This window comes from Psammomys obesus, unplaced genomic scaffold, assembly GCF_907164565.1.
Source record: "Psammomys obesus unplaced genomic scaffold, mPsaObe1.curated_primary_1811, whole genome shotgun sequence".
Lineage (NCBI taxonomy): Eukaryota > Metazoa > Chordata > Mammalia > Rodentia > Muridae > Psammomys > Psammomys obesus.
Genome location: NW_026585698.1, coordinates 1,360,558 through 1,370,171, shown reverse-complemented (window position 1 = coordinate 1,370,171; position 9,614 = coordinate 1,360,558). Strand labels below are relative to the sequence as shown.

At 48.6% G+C, this 9,614-nt stretch overlaps 1 protein-coding gene across 7 annotated transcripts in view; it reads right to left on the bottom strand.

The window, feature by feature from the left end:
- Aifm2 (apoptosis inducing factor mitochondria associated 2) overlaps positions 1-3,300 on the bottom strand; it is a 22,257-nt gene extending 18,957 nt beyond the window's left edge. For 2 of the 7 annotated variants that reach the window (XM_055598881.1, XM_055598883.1), the window contains exon 1: positions 3,214-3,300. The gene's annotated coding sequence lies outside the window, so the exon portion shown is untranslated. Of the gene's footprint in view, positions 1-2,995; positions 3,150-3,213 lie in introns of those variants that run through there. The other 5 variants (XM_055598878.1, XM_055598880.1, XM_055598882.1 and 2 more) reach the window with 4 other exon arrangements.
- Between the last annotated feature and the right edge of the window lie 6,314 nt (positions 3,301-9,614).

The window sequence follows — 9,614 nt, the reverse complement described above, 5'->3', positions numbered from 1 at the left end:
CACACACACACACACACACACACACACACACACACACACACACACACGTTAGGCAGGGGAGCTAGCAGGGATGGCATACCAGAACTTAGAAGCCAGAGGCAGAAGGATCAACATTTGTTCAAGGCTAACCTTAACTAAATAGTGAATTTCAGGGCTACAGAGTAAAAACTCTGTCTCAAACAGGAAAATAGTAGAGCAGAGTGGTGATACGAGCCATTAATCCCAGCACTTGGAAGGCAGAAGCAGGTAGATCTCTGTGAGTTCAAGGCCAGCCTGATCTACAAAGCAAGCCAAGGACAGCCAAGGCTATACAGAGAAAGCCTGTCTCGAACAAACAAAAGAAAAAAAGAAAAATAGAAAGAAAGAAAACAGTGAGATAGGTCTATTACTATATGATTTCTCTTTTTTAATCTTTTTTTAAATTTATTATGCATGTGGGTGTTTTACCTGCATGTATGTCTGTGCAGCACATGCATGCAGTGTTCCCCTGGAACTGGAGTTACAGGCAGTTCTGAGCTGCCGTGTAGGTGCTGGGAATTGAACCCAGGTCCTCTGGAAGAACAACCAGTGCTCTTAACCAGCAGGCCATCTTTCCAGACTCATGATTTCTTTAATCAAATATAACTTGCATATACAAGTCACCATTTAAAGTGTAAATTGGCAGGTTTTATTAAACTTTCCAGATTGCATAACCACAACTATGAGTCCAGAAAACTTTCTTCAGGGTGTGATGGTACATGCCTGTAAACCCAGCACTCAGGGGACACTGAGGTGGAAGGACAGAGTTGAAGGCCAGCCTGGAATATGTCTGGAGACCCTGACTTGCAGAAATCCTTTGGTGGCTACTAATGTACCTCATCTCTACAGATTTGCCTGTCCTACACGTTCTGTGCATGTGGAATCATACAATATACAACCCCATGTGTGTGCTTCCTTTCCCTGACTTGTATGGTACCTGTGTTCCTCCTTCACATGGCTAATTCACACCAAATTCTCGTGGGCTGCCCAACATTTTAGTTTTCACATCATGGTAGCTGTGCTCAGTACCACCACAGATGGACATCTGTGCACAAGGTTTTATGTGGACGTGTTTCCAAGTTTAGTCTGTGGCTATGGGGAATGTTGCTGAGTCACAGTAACTCAGGTTTAACTTTCTCAGGCTCTCCCCTCAAGGAAGCACAGAGAACCTCAACTAAATCTACAGGGTTCAGAAAGATTAGCTTAAAACCGTGGCTCTCAACCTTCCTAATGCTGCAACCCTTTAATACAGTTCCTCATGGTGAGGTGACTACCCCACCCCGCCATAAAATTATTTTCTTTGCTGCTTCATAAATGTAATTTTGCTACTGTTATGAGCTGTAATATAAATATGTGTGTTGTCTAATTGTTTCAGGTGACCACTGTGAAAAAGTCTTTCAGGCCCTCAAAGGGGTCGTGGCCCACAGGATGAGAACCACTGCCTTAAAAAAAAAAAAGTCTTAAGTTCTGGGATCGTAGTTCAGTTTATAGACTGCTTACCTAGAATGCACAGTCCTGGGTTTGATTTCTGCAGTTTGTAAGTTCAAAGCCAGCCTTGGATACATATTAAGTTTGAGGCTGCCAAGGTGAGACTCTATCCCCTCTGTCTATTCCCCTTCCCCCCAAAAATCCTAATGGTACAGCAGCTCCTAAATAATTTACCATTGCCCCATCTCTCCAAAACATACACACACACATACACAGACTTGGTTCACATTTGCACTTGCCTATCAACTGTGCCTATCACACAGCCTGATCCTAGGGTAAGAGACCTTCAGGAACACATTTCTGCCATCACTGTTAAGAGGTCAACCCTCAGCCACCACGCAACAGGAGCCCTGTGCACCAAGGCCAAAGTGAGACTATCACGAAATCTTGCTCCACAAAAAATGACAAATGGACCACACAGCCTTGTGAGTCATCCTGGCTTATACAGAAGAGAAATTTCAACACTGACACACAGGGTAGCAACGTCTCCACAGTGGCCAAGAAGCAGAAAGCTAAAGCGTGACTCAATAGGCGATGAGGTCCCCTCTTCTTCTGGGGAAGGGAGGTGATGGCTCCCCTCTTCAGACACCAGGAACCAGGCTGAGAGTGAGCACTGTAGGGCCAGCTGCTGAGGATTGCATCCCCAAAATGTACCCTTGAAAAACACCCAGCTCTAAAAGGGACTGACTGAGAGTATGAATAGAGGAAAGTCGTAGGGCAAGCGTGCTCACTTCAGCATTACAGACACTCCTGTACTCAAACCCCACCCCGAAAGACCTGCCCATCCCTGCCCGCTGCCAGCATGTGCACCGTCATCTACCACCAGACAAGGCCCACTGACTGCACAGTACTTGACAGGCCCAGCTCCGTCACTAGTGAGCGAATAGTCCTGGAACGAATAGTCCTGGAACAGCCTGCCAGCGGCTGAGGTTCAGTGTCCTCCGAATGTAGCTGAGCGCTTGGAGTGTGCTGGCAGCCGACACCGGCTCATCTTAGAAGCTGATGCCAGCCTTGGAGCATAGGTGCTGAGTGCGAAGTTTCTCCGAAAACTGTCTGCCCCTGTGCTCCCACAGGTGTCTTAGCCTGTGTGAGCCAGCTGTGCTCTCCCACCCTCCCCTTAAATCCCAGGGTCAAATATATCTTGGGAGGCTATGGGGGTGTGTTGAGTGTTTGGTCTTGGAAGGAACGGGATGCCGGGAGAGAGAAAATAAGCGCGTGGATTCAGCCATAGCTGGTCTTGTCTTGGAAGAACCCCTATCTCACGGGGCGGGGGCACGTTGAAGCGGGCCCTCCAATGCACTGGGCCAACCCCACTCACGTCTCCCCGGCTGTGCTCAGACACCTCAGTCCTTCTGCCCGAGACCCTCGCGAGATCAGGGCCACGCCTGCCCCGCCGCCCCTGCGCGTCCCGCTTCCCGGACGACCCCAAGTTCCGGGACAGACTTAGCCGGGATTTAGGGGCGGGGAATCTCGGAGAACCCGGTCCTACCGGCGGCGCTGGGTATCCTAGGCAACGGCCTCCTCCTTCCAATGCCGCGGCTCCAGTTGTCCTCCTACCGTCCCCGCTGTCACAAGGGCCCCAGCGACCTCACCTGCCGCGGTCCGCTCGTCTTCCGCCACCGAGGCCCTGACCCGGGCGTGCCCATCACTGTCCTCCGCCCGCGGCGCCGCCCTAAGCCCCGCCCCTCGCTGGGCCCTGGAACTGACCTTGACCGGCCAGAAACCGCTAGCAACGTGGACACAACGCTCGCCTCAGCCCATGTAGCCTCTCCGCCTGGCAGCGCCCTGGGTTTCTGGGAGACACCTGTAGGTCCTATCCCCCGCCCCCCCCCCACACACACACACTAACAGTGACCCCTGCAGGCAAGCGTATACCCGCTGTATGCCTAACCCTGCGTCTGACACTGCAGGAGAGGGAAACAGGCTTGTCTTTTGGTCAATGATGGCCTGAAGAAAGAAGGGTTTAAACACAAAGCTCAGGAGCTGAGATGTCTCTCAGTAGGTAGACCATTTGCCTATTCTGGATCTCCTGGCTTTGTTACCCAACACCACAAAAGCAGGAGGATTAGAAATTCAAGGTCATCCTTGGCCACTACATCCCGTTTGAGACCAGTTTGGGTTTCCAGAGATTCTGTCTGAAAATGAATCCATCAAACCACGGCACCAACCGCTGCCTGATGGTAGTGATGCACCTTTAATCCCAGCAGAGGAGGCAGAGGTCAGGAGGGTCTCACTCTGTAGCCTGGTCTACAGAGTGAATCCCAGAACAGCCAGAGCTACACAGAGAAACCCTGTCTAGAAAAACCAAAACCAAACCAAACCACCACCAACAGCAAAACTGCCACCACCAAAAACATCTCTTGTCACCTATTGCCGAGAGGAAGCATGGAGGCCAAAAAAAGTGTTCAGGCCTCTCTCCCATACTGAAGTCATCACTGAGTAGAGGAGAGAGGCCAGCATGTTTGCAAAGTCACAGAAGCATGGCAGAGACGTGAAAGCCAGAGTGTTCTAAGCTACACAGGGAAAAGATAGGCCATCTGTCTCAAAGCGAATATTGTCCCTACCCTAGGAGCAGTAGGCAAGTGTCTGTGAGATCACTTACAAGTCTGAGCTGAGTGTGCTAGCTCATGCCTGTACTCGCAGCCACTGGGGAGGCTGAGACAGGAGAATCACAAATTCAAGGATAATCTGGGCTACAGAGTGAGACCCTGTCTCAAACATATATAAAGAGAAGATAGCATTTATTTGGGGGGGGGGGGTTGGTTGGTTTTTGTTTTGCTTTAAAAACTCATTTTTATGAGAATTTCACACATAAATATATCACTTCTGTCCCTCCAACTCCTCCAATGCCCACCCACTTACTGTCTTCTATAATTACTATGGTTGCATATACAGCGAGAGACAGAACCTACTTGAAGGGCTCTCTAACAGGCCTGGGCATGATAAACATGGTGCCAAGCAGGCTTCGCCCTTTTCCCTTTCCTCTCCCTTGCTAAACCGTTAGATTACATTCCTAAAGCTAATCCCCAAGGTCCATTTCCTTAATTGGCCACTGACTCATTTCTAAGACTGAATACCAAGATCCAGCCATCAAAATTCATTATTCGGCTACCCTGGCTAACCAACTCATTCTAGACAGACTTCCTTTTCTCCTTAAAAACCACCTCTGCACACATACCTGCAGCGACCTTTGTCCAATCCAGAAGCAGCTCCCCACTCCCACTTGTCCCTCTGGAGTAATAAATCTCCTTTGTGCTGAGAATTTGGTGTCTGGGTGTGTTCTGAGCTGACTCTAAGCGCTCACTAAGTCCATTTAATGTTGCTCTTATGAATATGTAACCACCTGGGAATAGGTAATGTTAGCAGGGGGCTTGTCCCTAGAGAAACCTAATTCATAGTCTCTCTCTCTCTCTCTCTCTCTCTCTCTCTCTCTCTAGCCATTGACTGCCTGTAGCTCTTTCTTCAGAGATGGGGCCTTGTGGAATTTCCCCCGTCCACATTGCTATGCTGACTGGTGTGGTTATTATGCAGGCCTTGTTTCAACACACTTATTGTTAAGATTTCATGGCGGCACCATGTCTAGAAGACACTGTCTCACAGCATCTTGGTCCTCTGGCTCTTATAATCATCCTGTCCCTTCTTCCTCAGTGTTTCCTGAGCCTTAGGTGTTGTGGTTCTGTTGTAGATGTATCAGCTGGGCTGGGTACCCCATTGTTAGCTTTTCGTTGTGTTTTGATTAGTTGTGGATCCCTGCAATAGCCTCCAGACTGCTGAAAAAAAAAAGTTTCTTTGATGAGGCTTGAGAGCTACATTTATCTGTGGATAGAAGGATAAGTATTTAGAAGACAAACGTTATACTTATTTAGGAAAATGACAACAGTGGGTGTTCCTCTAGGGTCCATGCCGCGGTCATTTGACTAAGTCTACTGTGGCAAGGAAGAATTCCCTCCCCTTGAGTAGACCTTAAGTCTAATCAGAGCTGTTGGTTACTCTGACGACACCGCTGCTGCACCACTGCGATGTCTTGCTACTGACTGCTCTTCTCCCCTGGCAGCGTGCATGGCACCTTCCGGTACCATGAGTTAGTCCTCAGATAGGCTTCCAGGTCAGCCCCAGCTTGATTCCCTGAGTCCTGTGCCCATGCTCTGAGGTATCTTCAGCAACAGAGTCACAACTTCAAGTTCTGGGAGGCAACCAAGGGCAACAGCAAGTTTTGGGGGTCAGGAGAGATTATTTCTGGGCTCATACCTTTCATCCCAGCACTCAGAAGGCAGAGGCAGGTGGTTTGAGGCCAGCCTGGTCTGCATAGTGAGTTCCAGGACAGCTAGCAATACATAGTGAAACTCATTTCTCAAAAACAAGACACAAAAACAGAGAGAGAAAGAGAGAGAAGGATCATTTCTATGAGACATTTCAACACTGGGCCTGGCACCCAGCTGCTTTTAAAATAACAGATAACAGATATTTTATACTAGCTTGCCCAAGACTATGTGTTCTTGTGTGTGTGTGTGTGTGTGTGCGCGCGCGTGTGTGTGTGTCTGTGTATGTGTGAAACAGGATCTCAGGCTGGAGAGATGGCTCAGTGGCTAAGAGCACACCCACATGGCAGCTCACAACCCTCTGAACCTCCAGTTCCAGGGGGATCTGATGCTGTCTTCTGGCCTCCAAAGGCACTAGGCACATAATGTGTTATACAGGCATACATGCCGGCTAAGCACACATATACATCCTTTTTTTTTAAAAAAAAAAAAAAAAAAAAACAAAACAAACTTTTGTGTCCAATGCTTTTAATATGGGGACATGTGACCAATCCAATCTAGAAGACACAGGTGCCTGGAATCACCTCCAGCCGTAAGAGGACCTGATGTCTCCGTTATACATCTTGATCTTCTCTGCCCACAAGCCCAGCTGCACCTTCCACTTCTCTATACACGGCGCATAGTCATAGTCAGAGGCGTCCAAGCCTCCAGGGCCTCCAAAGAGAAATAATTGCTGAAGAATGGCTGCAGAGAGCCTTCAGGTCATGCTTGCTTTAATCCTGCCAGGGAAGACTGGGAAGCTACTGGCCAGATGTGGGGTCAGCCAGGTTCAAGAAGCCCTGGGTATTATTTAATGGCCTGCAGGCACATGTGATCCAGGATAGCTGAGTGTAGTCCATCGAAAAATCAACCATAAACTTACTTGCTATGTGAGATTTTTGCTTTGCAGCTTGATCACATGGTTTTTGATACTTGTAAATGACAGTATCATGTTGTATTATGGAAAGGCTGGTTGTGACTGACAGGTGATTACTGTGTCACATCTCTGGGTGTGTCTTTCATAGTCCAGAGACAGTCCCTATGGACTCTGGCCTAAGCCATGGGTTCAGTCTTCAATGGGTTCTTAATACGATGGGGTTCCTGGGAGCTGAAAGACAAGATGTGGCTCCCAGCTGCAGGAGGCATTAAAGCAGTATTTCTCCACCTTCCTAATGCTGCAACCCTTTAATGCAGTTCCTCATGCTGTGCTGACCCCAACCATAAAACTATTTCGTTACTACTTCATAACTGTAGTTTTGCTACTGTTGTGAATCATAATGTAAACATCTGATATGGAGGATATCTGATATTCAACCCCTGTAGGGGGTCATGATCCACAGGTTTAGAACCACTGCACTAAGCTGGGTGTGGTGGCACAAGCCTGTAATCCCAGCACTCAGGGAGGCAGAGGCAGGCAGATCTCTGTGAGTTCGAGGCCAGCCTGGTCTACAAAGTGAGTCCAGGACAGCCAAGGCTACACAGAGAAACCCTGTCTCAAAAAAGAAAAAATAATAATTGCAACCAATACCACTATCTAATTCGAGAACATCCCCTCCATCCTACAAAAAAACTCTCATTCACTACTCACTCTATTTATCCTTTCCTGATCCAGGGCACTGAAACAATTCTACCAGGATTTTAATACAGTAATAGCTCATGTCATTGAACATAAACAACATGCTTTCCGTACCTCAAGCTTATTTCCAGTTTTTCAAGGTCAGTTTTAATAATCTGCTCTTTGTATGTGAAGATACTGTCCCCGCCCACCAAGGAGATCTTGGGCAATGTTACCCAGCTAGTAACTGAGCCTTGAACAGAGGCCAGGACCATGGCCTTGAAACCAGAAAGTCTCTCAGCAGGAAAAGGAACCGTCCATAAAAAAAAAAAACCCTTAGCAGGCAGAGTCTCCTTTGTTGTGTCCAGTAAGTCTGAGAAACCTACTGGGCACTTGTCATGTAACATGGGACAGAAAGACCAATGGGGACACTTCAATCTGCTCAGGACCTGGAGCTTGGAAAAGTGGAGGAAGGCTTCCTGGAGGAGCCAGGCATGAACATGGTTGGAAGATTCCAACTGGCAGCCTGAAAGGAGAGGGTTCAAAAAGTCTGAAAGGGAAAGCAAGTTGGAGGGGCAGGTGTATGGGAGGGATGGCAGGTGTGTGGGAGGCATGGCAGGTGTTTGGGTGGCAGGTGTTGTGGGATGGCAGGTGTTACAGTTTGGACGGCAGATTGACAAGGGATGGGTTTGTGACGGTTAATCTTGACTGTGGACTTGGATTAATAGATGTTCAGGAGATTAGCAGAGCTGGGTCTGTGACTCCAGGGACATCTTTACAAAGACACAGGCAGGTCCAGCCTTTGGACATTGCAACACCATTAACATCTTCAGAGTTCATGTGGGAGACCATGTGATCAGGATCAAAAACAAAAACAAAACAACAACCCTGTGAACCAGGGAGATAGCTCAGTGGTTAAGCCCTTGCCTCACAAACAGGACCTAAACTTAGATCCCCAGCACTTCATAAAGGCAATTACAAAGTCCAGCAGTGGAGGCAGCACACCTTTAATCCAGCACTTGGGAGGCGAAAGCAGGCGACCTCTCTTGAGTTCTAGGCCAGCCTGGTCTACAAAGCAAGTTCCAGGAAAGCCAGGGCTTTGTTATACAAAGAAACCATGTCTTGAGAAAACAAAACAAAAACCAAGCAAGCAAACAAAAGCATGTATGGTAGTGTGCCTACACTCCAGCACAGCGGGGGTCACATCCGGCCCTGGCTCCTTTCCCTGTCTGCAATGGTGTGGCCTGCTGTGTTCCACCTTACCCTCCCCTCCATGACAGATGGATACACCTAAAACTGAGCCCAAATAAATTCCTTTTTTACTATGTTTATTTTAGTCATTCTGTCATTGTGATGAGAAAAGTAACACAGCATGTCCAGCCTGGCTTCCCCCACCCTAAGGACTGTCACAAAAGGTGAAAGGCAAGATTTTCTATTATTGTGCCACATGTGGGGGTTGAGGACAGCTCTGTGGGATTGGTCCTCTCCTTCCACCTTTGCCTGGCTTCTAGGGGTTGGACTCAGGCATCGGGCCTTAGAGGCTAGAGCCTTTACTCTCTGAGCCATCTTGCCAGGCCCTCAAAGGTTTTCTGGTGGGTAGCCAGCATCTTATTGCCAAACAGAACACTTGATCCGGGACAGGGTTTATGTAGTCCCTCCAGTGTCTGTCCCCAGGCTCTTCCATGTCACACCTCACTGTCCAGCCATGGGTGTCCAGGGCCTTTAAAATGGGGAATCAGGGCTCGCTACCTGACAAGAGACTTTGAACCTCTGGATGCCGGAAGCAGCAGGAAGGACTGGCGGTCAGGGTTTGGAACAATCCCCACATCATCCTGTGTATGTGTGCTTGTTTGTTTCCACCAGAGGGTCTCACTATGTAGCTCGAACTGGCCTGGAACTTGCTACATAAACCAGGCTGGCCTATAACTCAGAAAACTCCTGCCCCTGCCTCCAAAATTCTGATGCTCCTGCCTTCGTCTGTCTAGTGTTGGGATTGCAGGCATGGGCTTCCATGCCCAGTGCTGAGGTTCAAAGCCATGGCATCATGCATTTTAGGTAGCATTCTGCAGCTGAGCCACATCTGCAGCCCCTAGTTGTTGTTGCTTTGGTGTTTTTTGTAGTACAGGGGATCCAAATCCAAGCGCCCCCCCCCGCCAAAATACACACACACACACACACACACACACACAGGGGATCCAAATCCAAGCGCCCCCCCCCGCCAAAATACACACACACACACACACACACACACACAG